We start from the raw sequence: 25,958 nt of genomic DNA, 5'->3' as shown, positions 1-25,958 counted from the left end.
GGAAAGAAGAAAGTATGGAAGGAAAGGAGAAGAAAGTATGAAAGGAAAGGAGAAGAAAGTAAGATGGGAAAGGAGAAGAAAGTATGGAAGGAAAGGAGAAGAAAGTATGAAAAGAAAGAAGAAAGTATGAAAGGAAAGGAGAAGAAAGTATGAAAGGAAAGGAGAAGAAAGTATGAAAGGAAAGAAGAAGAAAGTATTGAAGGAAAGAAGAAAGTAAGAAAGGAAAGAAGAAAGTGAAAAAAGAAAGAAGAATTACTGGTATTATTATCTTCATTATTATCATCGTTAAGTCATCATCGTCACCGTCAGTATCGTTATCTTTATCAATGTCAACGTCGTTATTATAGTCATCACCATCTTTATTACCTTCGTTAATTATCATCGTCATGTTTATGATTATTGTCAAGGTCTTTGTTGTTGCTATCATTATTATTTTCATAGCTATCATTATCTGTACCATCATCATCACCATCATCACCAAAACAACCGTCATCAAGAAGAACCACTATCACAACCGTCATCATAATCATCAACACACCAAAACAACCATCATCGAGAAGAATCACTATCACAACCATCGTCACCATTACCATCATCATTATCATCATAATCACCACCACCACCAAATCAACCATCATGGAGAAGAATCACTGTCACAACCATGATCATCATCATCATTATCTTCATCAGTCACTGTCATCATCAATCACTGCCATCATCACTACAAACAACAGTTCGGGGTATTAGAACTCTTTGCTCTTTCATTTCTTCCAAGTCAAGAATATGAAGGAAAGAGAAGTCTCAGACATTCCCCCTCCCCCCGCCCCATCTCTACCTAAGCACAGGGGCTACGACGCTGCTTGCAAAGTGGATCTGCTTACACACACACACACACACACACACACACACACACACACACACACACACAGTGATGGCAAAACGTGTGAGAATGAGAAAAGAAAGAGGGATAAAGGATAAAATGGAAAATACGATGATCTCAAAAGATGAAAAGAAAATTATTATCAAGGAAAGCAAGAAAAAAAGGGAAGGTCGGAATTAGGCAAGGCAAAGAAGAAAAAAAAAAAGAACTCCGACTTGTGCTGACTCACTGGTGTGTCACCTTAGACCTTCATCACTTCCTTACGATGACGCATATTTTATTCATGATACCGCTAGACGAGAGAGAGAGAGAGAGAGAGAGAGAGAGAGAGAGAGAGAGAGAGAGAGAGAGAGAATCCAATCTAATATACTACAGCAGTAACCGTGTGTGTGTGTGTGTGTGTGTGTGTTTTGGGCAGCCGAAACTACACATTCAAATCGCACCAAACTTGGCACAAAAACCGCAATTGCTGATGTGAAAAAACTTGATCCCATCACGATTGAAAAACTTTTACTATATTTAATGAGCGATCAAATTTTGACCAATAAACGCCGCTCCCGGCGTCCGGTCGGTTGCCGTGGCCGAGTGGTTAATATCTCTGACTTGCGTTCGGACAACTTGGGTTCCATTCCGGAAGCGAGGTGAGGGCGCCTTTCTTCTTTACGGAGGCGTCCTGGTGCACCAAAACTGGCATGAAATCGCAGAAATTCGCTGATGTCGACAAACTTAGTCCCATGTCGATTGATGGTTTTTTATTAGAGTTCAGAGCGATCAAAGTTTGGTTTGGAAAACAGTTCATTCGGTAACGGGACTTTTAGAAATCGAGTCTACTCGGGCCCGAAGGGCCCACGAGCGCTTGTGTCTATCTAAGGAGCTAAAATTAATGTCTGTTATACAATTTCCTATCTAAAATGTTTTATATATTTTATTCTTGCTTCCATTGGTCGATTTTATTAACCCGGGCAATTTCCTCGTACTTAAGAGTTAGAAGCAATGTCAGTTTAGTCCTTTAAGATGACGTCTTCTAAATTACATTCTTGCTATTGTCTAACAATTTTCTCGAGTTTGGGTGAGAAGTCGGGCATTGAAAGGATTATAGATCTGAGGTGTTGTCCAGTATCCCCCCCTTCCTCCTGTATAATTACCTCTTCCCCTCTTCAGCACCTCCTCCCATATCTCCATCTCCCCTTTCCTATCACATCTTCCACATCCCTCTCCCCCCCACTCCTTTCACATCTTCAAACTACTCATTATTTTCATGCATTCGTATTCCCATCCCTCCCTTACCCTCACACACTCACCCCACGCTCTCTTTTCGTCTCTCACATTACCACCCTACCCCTTATGTTTCCTGCCCTCATAACCTCCCATCATCCCTCTCACATCTCCACCGCACACACTCTCTCACACCTGTCAAACCCCCACCCCTAATCCCTTCACCTCACAAATTCCTACCCTCCCCTTCCTTGCTTTCATTTCTCTCACTTTCTTACACCCTCCAGAGTAGCCCTTTTGATCCAGATAGCCCCGTAACACCTCACGTCAGGCAGAGTCACGCTCCTAATACAGCCACGAGCATATTTAGACCAACACTCAACCCGTCCTACTTTTTTTTTTTTTTTGGCCTATCGCCCATTGGGGCAAAGACCCTGGTCATTAAGGCCAGATATATATATGTATATATACACTCACACACACACAAACACGTGTATATATATATATATATATATATATATATATATATATATATATATATATATATATATATATATATATATATATATATATATATATATATATAATAATAATAATAATAATTTTTAATTTATTTTATTTTTTGTATTTTTATTTTTGCTATTAATTTTAATTTTTTGTAATTTTTGACCATACATTATCTATAAACGAAAATACCTAATCTAAAGACCCTAAAACTAATAACCTAACAGACAAATCGCTAACCTACAGTATACTAAATCCTAAAAAGTCAAATAGCTAAACCTACAGCAATGATTAAAATAAAAATACCTCAACCAAGAGAACATCATCGACTGCAGATATGTAATGCCTTTCTACATTCCATACCTGCACTCATCACCTGGTGACTGTCAGTCGAGGCACAACCTAATATAGGGAACATCAGTATATGAAAGGGAACCAGACGAGTCAGGAACATTTCCATATACGTCAGCTGTCGGCCCTAATTAGAATGACTTAAACAAGATGATATAATATATCTATGTAATATGTACAAAAAGTGAAGTACCTCGCCCAACAGACCACCATCGACTACAAGTGCCCAATACCTTTCCACATTGCACATTTGCACTCATCAGCTGGTGACTGTCAGGCGAGAAACGGGGTTTGATGTAGGGGACATCAATATTAGAAATAGATCAGTGGGAGGAGGAACTATTTCAAATATGTCAACTGTCAACCCTAACTGATAGTACAATATATATATATATATATATATATATATATATATATATATATATATATATATATATATATATATATATATATATATTTACAGTCAATAAAAACCATAACCATACAGTAAAAAAGTCACATCACTCTGATCAGTCCGGACTCTCTCAAGAAAGCCATCAATTTATCAGTCATAACAATGTCCCCATCATCCAGGATGGTGGAAAGGGTGAAGGAGACATCTGTTGTACCGCAGTGATTTATAAGTGAAGTCCTTTCACCAATAAATCGCCGACAGTGCAGGATGATATGACCGATAGATAACACTGTATCACAGATGTCACAGTGCGGTGGGAATCGTCTTTCCATATAAGATTTCATGTGCGTTAGGATGATGACATTAAGCCGCAAACGAGCCAACACTTTTTCTTCCAGGCGACTGAGACGATTGGCAGTGTCCCAGTCGCCCAGGTACAGCTTGCATGTTGGAATATTTAGTCTGGTCCACTGACCTTGCCACAGAAGATTTATTGATTTCTTTCTGAGAGAGAGACTCGACCGTAGATCACAAGGAACGTCCCAAGTGTCCTCGAGCTCTACAGTACAGTCGGCTTTACAAGTAAGTCAGCCTGCTCATTGCCATAGATATGACAATGACCAGGCACCCAGATCAGCGTGAATGACTTGTTGCATGAATGCAGTTTATTAACCCGCCCCGTCCCGTCGACGTATGGGTACGTTACAACATTTTGCATTTGGTAGTCCCGGCGACGTACTGGTACGTCGTGCAATTGTAAGGTCCCTAATTTGCACAATTTTCAATTTTCACACGTGATTTTTCGTACGTATATACGGGACACCTTCCTCTATTCCTCTTCAAGATTCCAAGCAGGGACAATGCCTTACACCGCATAACCTCCCCCCTCCCCCCCTCATGCCATTGTCTCAGCAATTCACCTGTTACCAGTGACCTGGCCAGTAAAAACATTCAGGGCCAGAGTGATTCCCCAATCGATGACAATGTGGAGGACAAAGTTTACATAGCATTACAGGAAGAAACAGTCAGAAATAATGATCAGGTAATGTGGCAAAAGAAGGTCAGGTATGGTGATGAGTTAGTGATTGAAACAATGCTTATAATGCCTCTATTACTGTTTGAAAACCAATATACTCTCATACTACATATAAATTCGTACCAAGTAAATAAATAAATACCGTTTATGAGTGGTGTGAAATAGTTACCCTCCCATAGAACTCGTTTTCTTTGGTGCCAGCCTGTTAGGAAACCCAATCAGGTAAGGAGGTACCGGTACCTGGATCGAGTATTTTAAACCTCAGGTGAGCGATTTCTCTATGAATTTTCGATGTTTCTCACCAAAAGCGAAGGTTTTAGACAAAAAAAAAATTTTCTAAAATACCTCGGGATTGGGGGGTGTCAGAGGTGCGAAATAGCTCAGGACGTGACGGGTTAACAATGCAGCCTCGGATCTCATTAGAATCCATAGTGCAAGAAGCAATCGTCTGAAGGGCTGATTTTGAATCTGAAAATAAGACAAATGAGTCATGCCTAGAATTGAGAGCATAGTCTATGGCTTTGTCAATAGCAAAAAGTTCGGAGGTAAACAGATGTATGAGTCCGGCAACCGATACCTGAGGGCACATTCGGTTGACCATACACTTGCACCCACACATTCACTCGACTTGGAACCATCGGTGTACAATTGGTGGGACCCCAAGTGGTGCACGATGATGTTACGAAACAAATAGTGGACCTCCGCCTCCGGCGCCTTGGTCTTTGGTGCTGGGAGCCACGACTCATCAACAGTGAAACCAGGTGGCTCCCAAGGTGCTATATTTTTAACCACCAACTTGTCACAGTCACTGAGGTCCACACCAAGCTCCTGAGTCAGTAAGTGGAGGCGAAAGGCAAATGGCCGACGCACCCCCCTCATAAGATGGTGGTATTGATGCAGGGGGGTTACAGGCCACATTGCTGATATTACTTTTCCTTGATGTTCTTAACCCATATGATAATGCCAGATGGTCACAGCGAATACAGAGGGGAGGAACATTCGCCTCCACTTTGATACGAGCTACATGGGAACGCCCAATGGCTCCAAGACACATTCGCAAACATTTATTCTGCAACACATCCAATCCTTTCAGCGTGGCATCAGATGCCGAGCCATACACCTGTGCGCCATAGTCTCGCTTCGATCGAATGAGGGACTTATACACCATTAATAAAGATTTTCTGTTGGCACCCCATGTAGTACCCACTAGGTACTTGAGGACATTTAACAATTCATCACAACGAGCAATCAAATTATTAACATGAATTTTGAAGTTCAACCGATGATCAATATGTATTCCCAAAAACTTTACAGAATTTTGAAAAGGTACCACCTGATTATCCAAAGTTAAGCACAAATTAGGTAAATTATGATTACTGAAAACTACAGCGGCACACTTAGAGACAGAAAACTTAAAACCCCACTGCAAGGCCCATTGGTGGACAGAATCAAGGGCTGCTTGAATCCGCCCAGCCAAAAATTGTGCATTATGGGAAGAGAGCCATACTGCACAATCGTCAGCGTGGAGTGAGTATTTAAGATTTCTTAGGATGGGAGCTGATGACAGAATATCATTGATCATAATACTAAATAAAGTGGGACTAAGCACACTTCCCTACAGCACTCCGTTTTCCTGGATAACTACATTTGATGTTATGTTACGGGGCAATTTGACAGAGAAAGTTCTGTCCATTAAGAAATATGAAATAAAAATAGGCAAATTTCCTCTTAAACCATAAGCATAGAGCTTCATTAGTATACCGTGTCGCCATGTCATGTCATAGGCTTTATGGATGTCCAAGAACACCCCTATCATGAATTCTTTATTGGCAAACGCCTCTGCAATACAATGCTCCAAATTCATTAAATGAACTAGCGAACTTCTGTGTTTATGGAAGCCACATTGTTGATCATTTAACAAATTCTTCGACTCTAAAACAAAAAGAAGCCTATTATTAACCATACATTCCATGACCTTACATAGACAAGAAGTCAACACAATAGGGCAAAATGAAGTGGGATTCATAAGACGACCAGCCTCTTTGGGTATCGATATGACATGTGCAAAGTGCCATGAGTTTGGGAACGTTCGAGACGCCCATATCTCATTGTACAATGCTAACATCTTAATCAGGTTGTCCTGATTAAGATGCTGGATCATACCGTACATGATGGTGTCTGGTCCAGGGCTGGTGTCTTTACAGGATTTAAGGGCAGGGAGCAGTTCATCTAGCATAAACTCTTGGTTGTACGGGGAGTCAACGTCTTCTGTGGCAAAGTCTATTAACTGTAGATCAGCCGTGCGTTTATGATGTTCAAAATGCTGGTCATAATTGGTTGAGCTTAACATGAGAAAAACTCCTGGCGAGGATGTTACCAACGTCAACAAGCTTGTCATAGATGGTGTTGTTCACCTGCAGTGTGGTGACAGGGAAGTATGGGCCTTTATTATTTAATATTCTTATAGTTGACCAGACTTTACTTAATGGTGTTGTACGAGTCAACGTGGACACAAAAGACTGCCAGGAGTCGCGTTTGGCCCTTCTTATTATTCTCCTTGCCTCAGCCTGTGCCTGTTTGTATGCAATAAAATTTTCCTCAGTGGGCTGACTATCAAAAATCCTGTGTCTCCTATTGCATTTCCTTAATGGTCGTTGGCAATCCGGCGTCCACCAATGTGCTCTATACTTCACATGAACTGTAGAAGTCTTGGGAATAGCAGCCTCAGCTGCGTGTAATATGGAAGTAGTTACATTTTCGACCTTAACATCTAAGGTCTTCCCAGATATATCTAAATTGGCAATCATTGAGAAGGATCCCCAATCTACTTTCTTATAGTTAAATTTTGGAGGTGGAGGGTCTGAAACGATGTCGCGTGTATAAGAAAGACAGATGGGTAAATGATCACTTCCTAAGGAGTCATCATAAGGGTCCCATGAGAAATCTTGATGTATACCAGGGGAGGCCAGAGATAAGTCAATGGCCAAGAAGTTACCAGTACGATCATCTACACTAGTCGCTCTACCATCGTTCAGAAGACAGAGGTTGGACTGTAATATTAGGATGGCTACTTGCTCCCCACGACCATCGATCCTCAAGCTACTCCATTGATAGTGATGGGCGTTAAAGTAGCCCAACACTAACTTATTTCCAGGCAGATGTTCAAATAGTGAATTTAAAGCATCACTATCAATGAGGCCACGTGGAGGACAGTACAGAGAACAAATAGACAGATACGTGTTATTAAATTTTACTCTGCACGCGACAGCTTCCAGAGTAGAATTTAGAATCACTTCCGTTTGTGGGTGTGATTTGTGTGTGTATATGGCAACTCCGTGAAATCATACCGTCTATACGAATGGTAGCGTTGGAACTGTGGAGGATCACGATGATCCTCCAGGTGCATCTCCTGTAAACACACAACATCTGGCCTATGTAGGGAAAGCAAGTTTGCTATATTTTGTAACTTATTCCCAACACCTCTACAATTCCACAGTAATATAGTGAAAGTGACAGTTTAAGATTTATGAGGGTGGCCAGTGCTCTCAGTTTTTTATGCCGCCCGCCAACAGGCGAGTGGCTACTGAGGGACCTTTCCCGGTGCTTGCTGACGGAAACCTCCATATTTTCGTCAATAACAAGGCTCCCAGACTCCACCAAGGAAGAGCTATTCTTTCTCTCCCTTGCTGGACCAGGAGCAGGAAGAATATGAGGACATGACTGTTTGGTGAGGGTGGTCAGATTAATCTTATCAGACTTGTTGGACTTCGATTTTGGTCGCACCGACTGCGAAGGAGCAGTGGCAGCCTGAGTAGCAAGTAGCGACAGGGATGTCTGTAAGAGAGTTGGAACGTACAGGGGGTCTAGACTGAGAGGTAGGGCGAGTGGCATGAGGAGTGACGGTAAGGTCAGTCTATGTCTCCACGGTGCACATCACGGGACGGGACACAACCGCCGATGCATAGGAGATATTAGGCTTGGGAGTTGCATGCAACTCCTTTACCTTCTTCCTAGCATCGTAGAAGGAAATGCCCTCTGTCGCTTTCACTGTACAGACTTCCTTCTCCTCCTTCCACTTGGGACAAACCCTCGAGGAAGTGGAGTGAGCATCCTTGCAGTGAAAGCAGCACTCAGTCTCGGATGTACATTTGTCAGCAGAGTGATCTACAGCCGCGCACTTACCACACACTAAGTTGGAAGCCTGACAAGTTTTTTCGTGGTGTCCATAGAGCTGACATTTTGAGCAACGAAGGGGATTGGGAATGTACGGTCTGACATTGATTATTTCATATCCTACATTCACATTAGTAGGTAGAGATACTTTTCCAAAAGTCAAGACTACTGTGGCTGTCTTTGTCCTTATGCCTTCCTGGAAACGAGTTATAAAGTGGGCATCAATGACATCTTGCTGAGCAAGTTCCTCATGATCTCTTCCTCACTCATCACCATGAGATCCCTGCAAGTGATAACACCCTTGCAGGAATTCATGGAGGTTGGGATCTTGGCCACGACAGCATAGCAATGAAACTTGCGCAGCTTCAGCAAGTCCTCAACCTGAGAGGAGTTGAGAGTCTTTACTAGGAGGTCTCCATTTCCAAGTTTTTTCACTTGTTCTACCTCACTGGCACACCCGTCCATCACCTTCTTGATGATGAATGGATTGAGGCTGGACAGGGGAGTAGAACCAACTGCATGAATAAGCTTGAACGAGGCGTTCTTGATATTTATGTCTAGAGGGGTGCGTATCGTGGGCCATTCAGTCTGGGGGCAGTCTGTCCGTTGAACAGGCGGGAGTCGGTCAGGACTACCTCCTCCCCTGAAGGGGGGGGAGGCAGCAGGGGCGTCCGCCATAGTGACCACTTCTCCTATGGGAAGAAGGAGAAAAACAAGCAAGGGACAGAGCACCTGGGAAAGACACACCTAGTCTGAGATTACCCTCTCAAACCACTCTCGGGAGGACACGCCTGTGTGAGACTCACACCGCAGAGCGATCAGTAGGGGGTACACTCCAGAGGTGAGTAGGCAAAGGCAATCTCAGTGAGTAGATATAGACACCTACTATATCTCTAATAGGCCTGGGAGGAAAATGAGATCTAGCTAACCTAACTTTATTGGGTCTATTTACAAAACTATTGCCAGTGAGGCAGCCCTAGAAAGCTAGAGGAGAGATCAGCGAATAAACTTCTGCGCTCTCCACGACTATCCATCAAAGTCCCACCTTTTTTTTTTTTTTGGCCTATCGACCATTGGGGCAAAGCTCCTGGTCATTAAGGCCAGATATATATATGTATATACAGCTACCCATATATACATATATATATATATATATATATATATATATATATATATATATATACTCGTATATACATTCATACACAAACATACACACTTCCATGCATATATACAGACATATTTTCAATCACACGCATATATATATATATATATAATAATTTTTATTTTATTATTTTTGTGTATTTTTATTTTTATTATTTCTTTTTATATTTTTATATTTTTTGACCTTAAATTATAAACAAAAATGCCTAATCTAAAGAACCTGAAACTAATCACCTAACTGACAAATCACTAACCCATACTAAATCCTAAAGAGACAAATAACTAAACCTACACTAATGGTAGAAAGACCTCGACCAAGAGAACACCATCGACTGCAGATATGTAATGCCTCTCTACATTACACACCTGCACTCATCACTTGGTGACTGTCAGTCGAGGCACAACCTAATGTAGGGGACATCAATATATGAAGGAGAACCAGACAAGTCAGGAACATTTCCATATACGTCAGCTGTCGGGCCTAATTAGTAACTTCAGGAACATAGTATAATGTATTTACATAATATGTACAAAAAGTGAAGAACCTCGTCCAACAGACCACCATCGACAGCAAGTGCCCAATACCTTTCTATATTGAACACTAGCACTCATAAGCTGGTGACTGTCAGTCAAGGAACGAGGTTTAATGTAGGGGACATCAATATTAGAAATAGGTCAGTGGGAAGAGGAACTATTTCAAATATGTCAACTGTCAACCCTAATTAATAGTACAATATATACACATTTACAAGTGATAAAAACCATAACCATACAGTAAAAAAGTCACATCACTCTGATCAGTCCAGTCTCTCTCAAGAAAGCCATCAATTTATCAACAGTCATAACAATGTCCCCATCACCCAGGATGGTGGAAAGGGTGAAGGGGACGTCTACTGCACCGCAGTAATTTATAAGTGAAGCACGTTCACGAATAAATCGCCGACAGCGCAGGATGATATGACTGATAGATAACACCGCATTACACATCTCACAGTGTGGTGGGAAGCGTCTTTCCATATATGGTTTCATGTGAGTTAGAACTGTGGCATTGAGCCGTATTCTCGCCAATACTTTTTCTTCAAGGCGACTGGGGAGGTTGACAGTGTCCCAGTCGCCCAGGTGCGGCTTACTAGTTGGAATATTTAGTCTGTTCCACTGACTTTGCCACAGAAGATTGATTGATTTCTTTCTGAGAGAGAGACTCGACCGTAGATCACGAGGAACATCCCAAGTCTCCTCGAGCTCTACAGCCGACTTTGCAAGTAAGTCAGCCTGCTCATTGCCATAGATACAACAATGACCAGGCACCCAGATCAGCGTGAATGACTTGTTGCATGAATGCAACTTATTAATGATGCGGCCCTGAATCTCGTGAGAGTCCGTAGTACAAGATGCAATTGCCTGAAGGGCTGATTTTGAATCCGAAAATATGACAATTGAGTCATGCCTAGAATTGAGAGCATAGTCTATGGCTTTGTCAACAGCAAAAAGTTCGGAGGTAAACACAGATGTATGAGTCGGCAACTCATACCTAAGTGCACATTCAGTCGACCACACACACTTGCAACCATACATTCACTCAACTTGGATCCGTCGGTGTGCAATTGATGGGACCCCAAGTGACGAACGACGATGTTACGAAATAAGTGGTGGACCTCCACCTCCGGCGCCTTGGCCTTTGGTGCTGGGAGCCATAATACATCCACTGTAAAGCTGGGTGGCTCCCAAGGTGCTATATTTTTAAACACCAGCTTGTCACAGTCACTGAGGTCCACACCAAGCTCCTGAGTTAGTAAGTGGAGGCAAACGGCAAGTGGCCGACGCACCCCCCGCATAAGGTGGTGGTATTGACGCAAGGGGGTACAGGCCACATTGCCGATATTACTTTTCCTTGATGTTCGTAGGCCATACGATAAGGCCAGATGGTCACGGCAAATATGGAGGGGAGGAACATTCGCCTCCACTTCCATACGAGCTACACGGGTACACCTGATGGCTCCAAGACACATTCGCAAACATTTACTCTGCAACACATCCAGTCCTTTCAGCATGGCATTGGATGCCGAGCCATACACCTGTACGCCATAGTCTCGCTTCGATCGAATGAGGGACTTATACACCAATAATAAAGATTTTCTGTCAGCACCCCATGTGGTACCCGCTAGGTACTTGAGGACATTTACCAGTTTATCACAACGAGCAATCAAATTATTAACATGAATTTTGAAGTTCAACTGATGATCAAAATGTATTCTTAAAAACTTTACAGAATTTTGAGAAGGTACCGCCTGATTATCCAAAGTTAAGCACAAATTTGGTACGTTACGAGTCGTAAAAACTGCAGCGGCACACTTACGGACGGAAAACTTAAAACCCCACTGCAAGGCCCATTGGTGGACGGAGTCAAGGGCTGCTTGAATCCGCCCAGCCCAAAATTGTGGATTACGGGAAGAGTGCCATATTGCACAATCGTCAGCGTAGAGTGAGTATTTAAGATGCCTCGAGATGGGAGCTGATGACAGAATATCATTGATCATAATCATGGATTTGGAGAAAGCATATGACAGGGTGGATAGACAAGGATTGTGGAAAGTATTAAGAATATATGGAGTAGATGGGAAGTTGTTGAATGCTGTGAAGAGTATGTATGATGGTGCTAAGGCTGCAGTGCGTGTGGATGGCGAACTAAGTGAATTTTTCTCTTTGGAGGTTGGGTTGAAACACGGATGTGTCATGTCTCCATGGTTGTTCAATCTGCTCACGGATGGGGTAATAAAAGAGGTACAAGGTAGGGTAGTGGATGTTGGAGTGGCCTTGGTGAGAGAGGATAGTGTTTGGAAACTCCCTGTACTGTTGTTTGCAGATGATCCTGTGTTGTTGAGTGAAGATGAAGGGGAGCTGCAAGGCTTGGTGGATGAGTTTGGGAGAGTGTGTAAGAAACGGAATCTAAAGGTGAATGTAGGGAAGAGTAAAGTGATGGTCTTTGAGAGAGGTGAAGTCAGTGAATGTACAGCGAGGTTGGATGGTGAGGGATTGGAAAATGTAAATATGTTTAAGTACTTGGGTTGTGTGATGAGTAAGGACGGAGGTTTGGAGGGTGAAGTGCTTGAAAGGGAACAGCAGGGAAGAAAGGTTGCTGGTTCTTTGAAAGCAGTGATAAGAAAAAGGGAAGTGAGCATGGAAGTGAAAAAGTTACTACATGACAGTATTGTGATACCAACTCTAACGTATGGAAGTGAAGCTTGGACGTTGTTGGAAGGACACAAGTCAAGAGTGAGAGCAGTGGAAATGAGTTATTTAAGAGGAGCCTGTGGAGTCACGTGGAGAGACAGGCTGACGAATGAGGATATAAAGGAGCGTTGTGGTGTGGATGTGATAGGAAGTGTTATGAGGAACACACTGAGGTGGTTTGGCCATGTGGAGAGGATGGATGGTGAAAGACTGACGAAGAGAGTGTATGTGAGTGAGGTGGAGGGAGGAAGAGGGAGGGGGAGGCCGAGGATGAGATGGAGGGATGGGGTGGAGAGGTATATGAGAGAGGGGGGTGTGAGTTGGGAGCAGGGCAGTGAAATGGCGGGGGACAGAACGACGTGGAGGCGATTTGTTTGTGGCCACCCGAAACGAGATTGAGGCGTCTGGCAATAGATAGATAGATAGATAGATAATACTAAATAAAGTAGGACTAAGCACACTTCCCTGCAGCACCCCGTTTTCCTGGATAAATATATCCGGTGCTACGTTATGGGGCAATTTGACAGAGAAAGTCCTGTCCCTTAAGAAATTTGAAATAAAAATAGGCAAATTTCCTCTTAAACCATAAGCATAGAGCTTCATTAGTATACCGTGTCGCCATGTCATGTCATAGGCTTTATGGATGTCCAAGAACACCCCTATCATGAATTCTTTATTGGCAAATGCCTCTGCAATACAATGCTCCAAATTCATTAAATGATCTAGTGAACTTCTGTATTTACGGAAGCCACATTGTTGATCATTAACAAATTCTTCTACTCGAAAACAAAAAGAAGCCTATTGTTGGCCATTCGTTCCATGACCTTACATAGACAAGAAGTCAACACAATAGGACGAAATGAAGTGGGATTCATAAGACAACCAGCCTCTTTGGGTATCGGTATGACGTGCGCAAAGTGCCATGAGTTTGGGAACGTTCAAGACGCCCATATCTCATTGTACAATGCTAACATCTTAATCAGGTTGTCCTGATTAAGATGCTGGATCATACCGTACGTGTTGGTGTCTGGTCCAGGGCTGGTGTCTTTACAGGATTTAAGGGCAAGGAGCAGTTCATCTAGCATAAACTCTTGGTTGTATGGGGAGCCTACGTCTTCTGTGGCAAAGCCAATTAACTGTAGCTCAGCCGTGCGTTTATGATGTTGAAAACGCGGATCATAATTGGCTAAGCTACTTACATGAGCAAAACTTCTGGCGAGGATGTTAGCAACGTCCACGGGCTCGTTATAGATGGTGTTATTAACCTTCAGGGTGGTGATAGGGAAGTATGGGCCTTTATTATGTAATACTGTATTCTTATGGTGGACCAGACTTTACTTAATGGTGTTGTACGAGTCACCGTGGACACAAAGGACCGCCAGAAGTCACTTATGGCCCTGCTTATTATTCTCCATGTCTCAGCCCATGCCTGTTTGTATGCAATAAAATTTCCATCACTGGGCTGACTATCGAAAATCCTGTATCTCCTATTGCGTTTCCTTAATGCTTGTCGGCAGTGCAGCATCCACCAATGTGCTCTATACTTTGCATGAAGTGTAGAAGTCTTGGGAATAGCAGCCTCAGCTGCGTGTAATATGGAAGTAGTTACATTTTCGACCTTAACATCTATGGTCTCCCCAGATATATCTAAATTGGCAATCATTGAGAAGGATCCCCAAACTGCTTTCTTATAGTTAAATTTTGGAGGTGGAGGGTCCGAAACGATGTCGAGTGTATAAGAAAGACAGATGGGTAAATGATCACTTCCCAAGGAGTCGTCATAAGGGTCCCATGAGAAATCTTGATGTATACCAGGGGAGGCCAGAGATAAGTCAATGGCCGAAAAGTTATCAGTGCGATCATCTACACGAGTCGCGCTACCATCGTTCAGAAGACAGGTTGGACTGTAGTATTGGGTCGGCTGCTTGCTCTGCACGACCATCGATCCTGAAGCTACCCCATTGATAGTGATGGGCATTAAAATCGCCAACCATTAACTTATTGCCAAGAAGATGGTCAACTAGTGAATTGAAAGCATCACTATCAATGGGGCCATGTGGAGGACAGTACAGAGAGAAAATAGACAGATACGTGTTATTAAATTTTACTCTGCACGCGACAGCTTCCAGAGTAGAATTTAGAATCACTTCCGTTTGTGGGTGTGATTTGTGTGTGTATATGGCAACTCCGTGACCTTCATATCTTCTATACGAGTGGTAGTGTCTGAACTGTGGAGGATCAGGATGATCCTCCAGGTGCATCTCCTGTAAACAACGTCTGGCCTGTGTAAGGAAAGCAAGATTGCTATATTTTGTAACTTATTCCCAATACCTCTACAATTCCACTGTAATATAGTGAATGCGGCGGTTTAAGGTTTACGTGGGGGACCAGTGTTTTTAGCTTTTTTATGCCCCCCGCAACCAGGCGAGTGGCTACCGAGGGACCTTTCCCGGTGCTTGCTGACGGAAACCTCTATATTTTCGTCAATAACAAGGCTCCCAGATTCCACCGAAGAAGAGCTATTCTTTCTCTCCTTCGCTGGACCAGGAGCAGGAAGGACATGAGGACGTGGCTTCGAAAGGGTAGTAAAGTTATGCTTTACAGTCTTGTCAGGCTTCGATTTAAGCTTGACTGACTGAGAAGCACCAGCGACCTGTGAGCATGATGAAGGTTTAGGGAGGTCAGTTAGAGAGTTGGATCGTACAGGAGGCTGAGAGGTGGAGGTGGAGGTAAAGTGAGTGACCTGATTAACAAGCACGAGATCAGTCCGCGTCTCCACAGCGCACATCACAGGGCAGGACATCACTGCCGAAGCATAGGACCTATTTGGTGTGGGAGTTGCATGCAACTCCTTCACCTTTTTCCTTGCTTCGTAGAAAGAGATGCCCTCAGTCGCCTTCACCGCACAGACCTCTTTCTCCTCCTTCCACTTGGGACAGTCCCTAGAGGAAGTGAGGTGAGCACCCTTGCAGTGAAAGCAGCTGACCGTCTCTGATGTGCAATGTTCAGCATCATGACCTTGCGTTGCGCACTTGCCACAGACTGACTGGGAAGCACGACAAGACTTTTCGTAGTGTCCATATAACTGACCAACGAAGTGGATTAGGGATGTATGTCCTTACGTTAACAATTTCATACCCTACTTTGATATGGGTTGGGAGAGTTGCTTTGCCGAAAGTCAATATAAACGTGGCCGTTTTCGTCCTCATGCCCTCGAAAAATCTCGTAATGAAACGGGCGTCAATTACATCTTCGTGAGCAAGTTCACGTACGATGTCTTCCTCTTCCATGACCATGAGGTCCCTGCAAGTGATGACACCCTTGCAGGAATTCATGGAGTGAGGGATCGTCGGCACGACATCTTAACAATGGAATTTGCTCAACTTCATCAAATTCTTAACCTGGGATGAGTTTGCAGTCTTTACTTGAAGGTCTCCGCTAGCAAGTTTTTTCACCTGTTCTACCTTTCCTGCACATCCATCAATCACCTTCTTGATAATGAAGGGATTGAGGCTGGACAGGGGAGTAGAACCAACCGCGTGCAGCAAAACGAAACTGGCATTTTTTTACATCTATGTCTAGCGGAGGGCGTGTCCGGGGCCGTTCAGCCCGGGGGCAGTCCGTCCGTGAGACAGTCGGGGGTCGGTCAGGACTACCTCCTCCCCTGAAGGGGGGGGGGGAGGCAGCAGCGGCGTCTGCCATAGGTACCACTTCCCCCTCACGGGGGAAGTGGGAAGAAAGAGAAGAACGAGCAAGGGACAGAGTACCAGGGGAAAACGCACCTCGGCGAGATTACGCTCTCAAACCACTCGGGAGGACGCGCCTGTGTATAACTCACACCCCAGAGCGATCAGTCGGGGGTACACTCCAGAGGCGAGTAAGCAAAGGCGATCTCACTAAACAGATACAGACACCTACTATATCTCTAAGAAGGGTAGGGAGGAATATGAGAACTAACTAACCTAACTTTATTAGGGAAAGAAGCAAAAAACTATTGCCGGTTGGGCAGCCCTAAAATCTGGAGGAGAGATCAAGCACACGTCCTCTCTCTCCGCAACCATCCATCAAAGTCCATCACCCGTCCTACTATCTGCACCACTATAAAACTGTCCCAGCACCTGCGATTCGGGGTCTCGCTTAGCTGATTCGGTGGTTCGGAGGAGTGGTTCGAGACTGAGCTGATCCCCTTCTAAATAATGCTCCCTTTTTTCCCCATATTTTATACAGTAGATGTAAACGTTTATATCTAAGCTGAACCTAATACTGGCTTACAGATTGTTTTGCCACATATTTTCATCTATCAGATTAGTGTTAGAGCGACAGTGGTATATAATTTGGCATATTATTCTGGCAAATGTCAGACTATTTCACATACAATGCTTAACGCCAGATGAGGTCATACAGCTTCTCTCTCTCTCTCTCTCTCTCTCTCTCTCTCTCTCTCTCTCTCTCTCTCTCTCTCTCTCTCACACACACACACACACACCCACACACACACACATTCCATCAATGAAAGCAAGTGCAACAGCTTTTTATTTCATTTCTGCTTTGCATTGTATATTATTTACCGCATTACATTTCTTCACTGCACTTTATAAATTACTGTTATCATACAACCGACTCTGCCTCTGCAATTATTCTGTCTTATGCTTTAAAACATTACAATTTCAATTTTATTTTCAGCTCTTGTTTTACTCACAGGCTACAGTTACTTCAGTCGGATTGATGAAACAGATTCCTCTCTCTCTCTCTCTCTCTCTCTCTCTCTCTCTCTCTCTCTCTCTCTCGCGCGCGCGCGCGCGCGCTCTTTTTTTTTTTTTTTTTTAAACAGCTTTTCTCTAATTGTCCCTTGCCCTTCCAACCTATGAACCAAGGCCACATTTTTTTGTCTCTCTTCAGTGGCATTTACTCTTACTGCAATTCGACCTCACCAAGTCTCATCGCTAGCGCCTCTTAGGTGGAAAGATTTTTTTTTTTTTAAATTATTATTGTTCTTATTTAGTGTCTGTTCAAAGGCACTGCTCATTCTTTATCCCCGTCTTACTGTCATTCTACTAAGTCTCATTCGAAGTGACTGACCTGAGAACAGACTTTGAAAGATGGATAATTAACCTCAATATAATAGTACTCTCTTACATGTCCCCGTCTCACTGTCACTCCACAAAGTTGCATCGCAAGGCTGTCTGAACTGGAAACAGGTTTTACCAGAAGCACTCACTCCCAAGAAATTTAACAGCCAGATTCAAGATAGCTTCGAGGGTGAGCCAGTAACAGCCAAGACATTTGTGAGTCAAAATATAAAGAGTGAGAATAATGGCGAGTTCTTATATTAATTTTTTTCAACATTGCATCATTGGCCGTGCCCTCTTTAGCATCCCATCACCCCAATTTAAGCAGGCATTATCGGTTCATGTGTAATTGTCTGGTTATTTCTTATCCTGCCAATCTCCAAACAGATGACAAAAAAATGGAGCAGATATTGACGTTAATGCTGATGGAGGCGACGGGCATGGTTATAATTTAGGCTGATTATTTAAAGAAGGATACGAGAGGAGGATGAGGGAACTGTGAAGGGAAGAAGAGGAAAGATGAGGTTAGGAGAGGGAGCTAGAGAGGGGGAAATGGTGGTGGAGAAAGGGAGGGAAGAGAGGAAGAGACGGTGGTGGAGAAAGAGAGGGAAGAGAGGAGAATTAGGGTGAGAAAGAACGCGGAGAGATGGGGGCCGGGGAGGGAGGAGGGAGAAGGAGAGAGGAAAGGAGGAGAGAGAAAGGGGGGAGGGGGAGGAAGAGGGGGGAGGAGACAGAAGAGACAGGAGTAATGGGGGAGAGGGAGGTGAAGAGACATGATGGGAAAGTGACTGAATAAGGAGGGCGTGAGTGGAAGGAAAGGAGGGGCGAGAGACAGAGAAGAAGAGGAAGGGAGCGAGATAGTAGGAGGGAGAGTGGGATGAGCGAGTGTATGGAAAGGAGAGGGGAGCGTAGAGAAGGGAAGAGAGAGAGAGAGAGAGAGAGAGAGAGAGAGAGAGAGAGAGAGAGAAACTGTGATAAAGAGAGAGTAGCCCGCATAATTATTAACTTCTGCAAGTCACACCTATTGCTACAACTAATAACCCTCCCCTCACCCTGCTAGTCCACCTCATAACTCCCATAACCAGACCTGCTCTGGGATCTGGAAACTAACTTACGTTAATTTCACCCTCGTAAGCATGATTTGGTTTCGTAAGAAGAGCAAACAGACATGGAAAGATCCTGGACTCTCACTTCCTCCTTATCTTTCTTCTAAATTCATCTTAGTAGCGACAGAGAATTGCTAGAGGGGTGGTTTGTGGTCAAGTAGCTGTAAGATCTGAAAAATTTCCTCTTGTAACATAAGATTTGGTTTTAAAGGAAGAATAAGAGACATGGAACGGTCTTGTACTGTTTCTCTTGTCCTTCCAGCCAAACACACTCTTAGATACAATGGACTACAAAGGAAAACAAGCATCAACAGCCCTATTTGCCCTTTTAATGTTGGTTGTGACAGGGTAGGTTACAACTAATTAACTATACGGATATAGGACAAGGATAGTAAAGCAGGGAAATGTTACTAAGTTTGTGTGGCTAACTGGAAAGCAAGAACAAAATACAGAACTCCTCGGGATGAAGGTGTTAAAACTACAGATATATAATTTTACGTAGAATGTTAACAATAAAAAAAGTTTGATAAGCTATAATACTTATATAGTAATCAAGTGTGTGTAGTTTAAAATCTATATCAAGGAATCTAAGTTTGAAATTCTCCGTATGCTCTCAAAATAATCAGGTGCCATATTTATAAACCCTCCTAAGCTTCAGTTGTGTGTTAGATTGTTAGTATATATTTGCCCTCACTCACACAGTTACCAAAATCTCATAGTCAGATCAGAGTGAATTTTAGAGAGAGAGAGAGAGAGAGAGAGAGAGAGAGAGAAACAAAACTATCTGTAATGAGAGTTCAACCCCTTCAGTTCGGTGACGTATTATATTGATCTATTTATCTGTTTATTTATTTTTTTGACGGTTAAATTAAAAATGTCTCTCCTTAGCTGAATAAAATCATCTGAACGTAACAACATAATGAAAACAAGGTCATCGGACTGAAGGGGTAAGCTGTTATGGCGGCTCGTTTATCCTGCAAAGAAATGTGAACCCAGATCTCAATTACCTCGGAGTTAATTATCAGTTAGCGTCCCTTCAGTGAACAGGCCTGTCCAGTAATCACGTAATCAGCAGCGTGTAATTGGTACCTTTGAACATCCTGGGGTATAAACTCTGTCGCTGGAAAACTATAAATAGGAAAAGATTACATTGTACTAATTTAAGGAAGAGTATTGGTGATATTCTTAATTATTTCTTTTCCTTGTAGGTGCCCGGGAAAGAAATCATTACCGAAATTTGTATTCTTAAAATATTGTTTCCCTCCTTGGGCCCAGACTCTTTCCTTCGAGCATTAGAAATTAATGAAACTTGAAGGAATTATCTGGACCATCATATCTGCTCTCCTAACCCTCTCTCCCTCTTCCCTCCCCACACTTCCCTTGGTAAATCACAAGATACAAAGCCATTTACAGATGCATCGCTCTGGTTTTCCCTGTCATACATAAAGGTTGGTCATGTGAAATATAATGACATTTATGGTTATATCGATCGGATTTTCCTTGTCATGCGTTACAGTTAGTCTTGTGTACTGCTGATGTTGGTGATGTTACAGTAGTAGCGAGGATATTGATGGTGCTGATGGTGATGGTGGTTGTGGGCGGGTGGATTTTGTTGCTGGGTGGTGGTGGTGGTGGTGGTTATGGTGATGATGATTTTATTGGTGATGGAGGTGGTGATGAAGGATTTGGGGGCTGGTGGGGGTAATGATCTTGCTGGTGATAGTGGTGAAAAAGGTGATGATGCTAGTGATCATGATGGTAGGTGGTGGTGCTGGTGGGGGTGGAAGTGATGCTGATGTTTGGTGGTGGTGATGGTGACGACGGCTTGTGATACAGAACTGCGTCCTTGCACTGAAAAGGTTAACAAGTCGAGAGAGCCTAGATTTAGATGTAAGGAAGAGCAAAAGAAAATAGCAACAGACAAGAGTTCGTAATTTCCTGCTGATCACCGCTGTAGCTGGTTTCCGCAACAAATTAATCTATTACGTCAGGTGATTTATTTGCCCTTGTTGACGACACACAAACACAGGCATGCAAGCTCAGACACATACATACATACATACAAACACAGATGTATACATACACATTCTCTCTCTTTACCTACCTACCTATCTACAGACACCTCTCTCTCTCTCTCTCACACACACACACACACACACACACACTCACACCTCTGCCCCTGTGTATGCAAACGATTAAGTCTTCAGTGGCGTTTTTCGGACTAAAATATACAGAAAAAAATTGCGTGCTTTGGCCTTCTAATTTCCATCCACCATTTTTTGTCGGGTAATTGGGACGTCGGAAGCTCAAACTCCGGGAAAATTAGCCTCTCTCTCTCTCTCTCTCTCTCTCTCCTTCTCATATCCCTCTTATTTATTCACTTATTTATTACGTGCTTGTACCAGAACGATTTTATTCTGCGGACAGAAATAATAGCTATTACTGGAATAAAAACTCTCTTGAATGACAGTATAAGCAGCTGGTCCTTCATATACACAGCTGGTTGACTCTGGCTGTACTTTTGTCAGTCTGTCTTTCCCTCTGCCCAGGTCTTCATTATGTAGCCAAGGACCTCAGACGTAAGGATCTTAATCCTCTCTCTCTTCTGCTCAATTTTCTTTGGAGAGACTAATTTCCAGGTTCCCAAGCGCTGGTTCTTTCTATCTGCATAAAAAAAAAAAAAAATCGCTGTGGACATAACTAAGCCTCTTCTTATATTTTACACCAGACGATTTTATTGATCTTAGAGAAATCCAAGTAATTCGCCAACCAACCATCCATCCATCATCTCATCCAGTACAGTCTGAACAGAAGCATAAGGGCCTGAGGCTAGGTTATCAAATATTTAACGTGGGAGTGATCAGTCGCTTATCCCTGAGCAACATAACTTGGAACAACAAACCCAACCCCCGGAGTAAAACCTTTTTGTTGCATCCAGTCAGCGTGCCACACCCAACTGAACCACCAGGCGTTCATCCAGAGGCAAAGGCACAAAAACTATCTAATTTAACCTCGTGTCAGCCTTGCACACACTTGCGTAGTTGATTCAGGCTGCTCCAGACTGGCTGCGTTTACGCCCGGTTATCAAAGTGTTAAGTGGTGTTTGGGGGGTGCAAGTTTGGTTTGGCGTATTCATGGTGTGTTTGTGTGTGTGCTTATCCCTTAACTTCTCTCCTTCATATTCTCCTTCTTCCTCTTCCTTATCCAATCCAACCCTCCCCCCAACCTCACCCTCACCCCACACACCCTACCTACCGCACCCCACAATCAATCTCCCCGAACCCTAGCAGCATCCTTGACCAAACAGAAAGAAAGTTTGCCTAAGAACACCTCACTAAGAAATATCGATAATAAATAAGACGATAATGCCCTCACATATATCCCACGCTACAAGGCAACAATACTTAATAGCAAGATAATACCCTTCACATATTTCTTACGATACTCTGGGCTCTCGATGCCCGCGGAAAAAAAAAACTAATTGAAGTCTCAGGTGTTATGATGTTAGATTCTCGTGTGCAATTTATATAACATTAGTGGTAATTTGCGTACGCCGTAATGACTAGAGAGTATACTATGATATTCATAGATACGCAGAGGCTCAGGACAGGAATACACACACACACACACACACACACACACACACACACACACACACACACACACACACACACACACACACACACACACACACACACACACACACACACACACACACACACACACACACACACACACACACACACACACGCAGCAGAGGGCCATCACTATTAAGAAAGTGCGTTTTTTTATATCGCTTTTCTTACCAACAATCTCTCAACCCCTCCTAACCTCACCCTCCTGGCTGTGTTGTGTGGGTTTTATACTGTCCCTATTCCTTCCAGCTCTTTATACTCCCCCTCCCTCAACCCTCAGCCTCATCTATCCCCCGCCACATTCCTATATTGCACTGCCGAGTTTTATATCATCCCCTACCCAAACCCCCAACCCATTCCCCAACTCCCCCTACTCCCCATTTCTTTTATACAGTGTAGGTGTTTATACTGCCCTACCTTTAGCCCCCTCCCCTACTTCCAAACCCCCTCCCCTCCCCCCTCCACTTGCTATGATCGGTCCTCCACCCGATTAACATAATTGCCCTAGCACCAAACTCCACCTCCCCCCCCCCTTTTTTTTTGGCTTCTGGGGACTGCTAGGATTTCACTCAACTTAAAAAAAAAAAAAAAGCTGATGTTATCGCAAATATCGTAAATAGAATACTTAAAGAGTTACCTGAGATCCTTTTTAAACCCCCTGACTGCCATAATGTCTTCCAGGTGTAGCAGGTAAAAGGTAAACTTATTTAATCACGAATGTCGCGTTACCTGACCCGAAAACATCAGAACATACGTCTTCGATGACACTTACGCGCGGAAAGGATGAAGGTGACTGTCCTTTTTCAATCGTAACGAATGAGTAATGCAAGGGATATAGAAGGGTACGTAACAATGCAAAAGATTCATGACTGAGTTTTAAGCTGGAGATGACTGCGCTTCCACATCTGCAGCAAGTAATACTGCAAGGGATTTTGCACCAATAACCAAGACAGCAATAATTTTCTGATCATTCACACACACACACACACACACACACACACACACACACACACATACACAACACCCCCTCAAACACAGAATAACCTACACACTAACGCCTTCAATGATAAATACCGGTGCCGTGTCTTGTGTCACCCCCGTTGCCATTTTCAACATTCATCATAAAATAATTGCAACTCGTGGAAGTAAGCAAATGTGTGATTCAACAGCAGTGTCACTAATGGACAACCTTGTATAATCTGCATCTGCTGAAGACCTAATGAGGCGGGGTTAAAAGCTGAGATTCTACTCCTCTGGGTGCTTTATTTGTCTGTTTTTATTGCTGAGTTTACGCTTTTCTTTCATTGTTTTATTAGTTGCCTTTGTTAGGAGTGTCCTAGCAATTTATCTACCCAACTATCTATCTATCTATCTATCTATCTATGTATAGACCGATATTATTTGCCTTCGTTACGAGTGTCCTAACTAGCTATCTATCCATCTATCTATCTTTATAAATGAGAGAGAGAGAGAGAGAGAGAGAGAGAGAGAGAGAGAGAGAGAGAGAGAGAGAGAGAGAGAGAGAGAGAGAGAGAGAGAGAGAGAGAGAGAGAGAGAGAGAGAGAGAGAGAGAGAGAGAGAGAGAGAGAGAGAAAGAGAGAGGAAGGAATGCTAGGAGAATGGGACATTCACAAGAAAAGAGAAAGGGGAAGAACTTGCAAAAAAAAAGTGTAAAAAAAAAAAAAAGACTGAGTGATGGTGGTGGTGACGTTGGCTGTGGCAGTGGTGTTGATGGTGACGATGACAGTGATGGTGATGGTGATGGTGAAGGGGATGGCAATGGTGGTGGTGATACAGTGCTTGGGAGGAGTGATGGTAATACTGATGGTGATGGTGATGATGGTGCAAGGGTGAAGATTTTGAAGGTGATGGTGGTTATGGCGGTGCAAGGATTGGGGGGTGGGGTGATGGTGTTGATAATGATGGTCATAGTAAATGGTGTTACTGGTGGTGATGGTGATAGTGATGTTGGTGCTGGTGATGGAAATAGTAAAAGTGGTAGTTAGAGTGATTACTGTGAGAGTAATAGCAATAGTGATGGTGACGATGGCGATGGTGGTAATGGTGACGTCGTGGTGATGACAGAAATGACGGAAATGCTACTAACAGTGATGGTGATGAAGGTGGTGATGGTGCGAGGGGTAGATGAGGGAGATAAGAGTGGTGATGGTGCAAGGCGTGGAAGAGGGAGGCAAGAGTGAGTACTGGCATGAACCCCAGATATCCAGCCAGCCTGCTACTAGTACTATGTTCCAATTATTCAGCAAACGGGTTATGAAAATCGTCCTGGATAATTGATTTTTGGGAGTGAATGATGGAGGTCGGGGAGGGAAAGGAGGGGGAGAGGGAGGGAGAGGGGAGAGACAGAGGAGGGGATGGGTGAGGGATGGAGAAAGAGGAGGGAGAGAGGAGAGACAGAGGAGGGGAAGGGAGTGGGGAGAGGTGGAGGGGATGAGAGATGGAAAGAGACTGAGAGTGGGAAGGGGAATGGGATGAGGGAATGGGGGAAATTCGGGGGAGACTGGGAGTGATGGGGAAGGTGAAGAGAGGGAGGGTATGTGTTGGGGAGGGGGTGATGTGGGAAGGGACGAAGGGGTGTGGGGAGAGAAGGGGGAATTGGGTGTAGAAGAGAGAATGGTTGTGCTTAAGGAGAGAGAGAGAGAGAGAGAGAGAGAGAGATGGAAGTAAAGTCTCTCTCTCTCTCTCTCTCTCTCTCTTATCTACTTGTACAAAACACTTTTTTTTTTTTTACCTCAAGGGTCATTTTTATCTCTGACTATCGACTTATCGCCCGGTTCCAATTATCACCCATTTTCCTTTTCCAGCTCTCTATCTATCGACTGAACATCCACTCGTTATCTATCGCCTGGATCTACCCTCTAATCTATCACCAGGATTTCGCTTATCTATCTGTTTAACTGTCTGGTAGTATGTCTTCTTATCAGTTCTGTCTCCATCTCTCTATCTGTCTCTCAGTGTCTCTGTCTTCTCTCTATATCTCTGTGTCTCTCTGTTTGTGTTTGATCTTGCTATCTGTCCTTCTCTCTCCCTATATATAATTCCTGTCTATGTATCTGTCTATTGATCTGTGTCTATTTATCAATCTGTCAAATCTAATATCTTATCATCTATCTATCAGTCTTGTTTTCCTTTTATTTATTGCTTGGACATTCCATCACTCAGTATATCAGTCGGATTTCCCA

This window comes from Coenobita brevimanus, chromosome 24, assembly GCF_032717465.1.
Source record: "Coenobita brevimanus isolate Jiangsu-jjx chromosome 24, ASM3271746v2, whole genome shotgun sequence".
NCBI lineage: Eukaryota > Metazoa > Arthropoda > Malacostraca > Decapoda > Coenobitidae > Coenobita > Coenobita brevimanus.
This window is presented reverse-complemented; position numbering follows the sequence as displayed.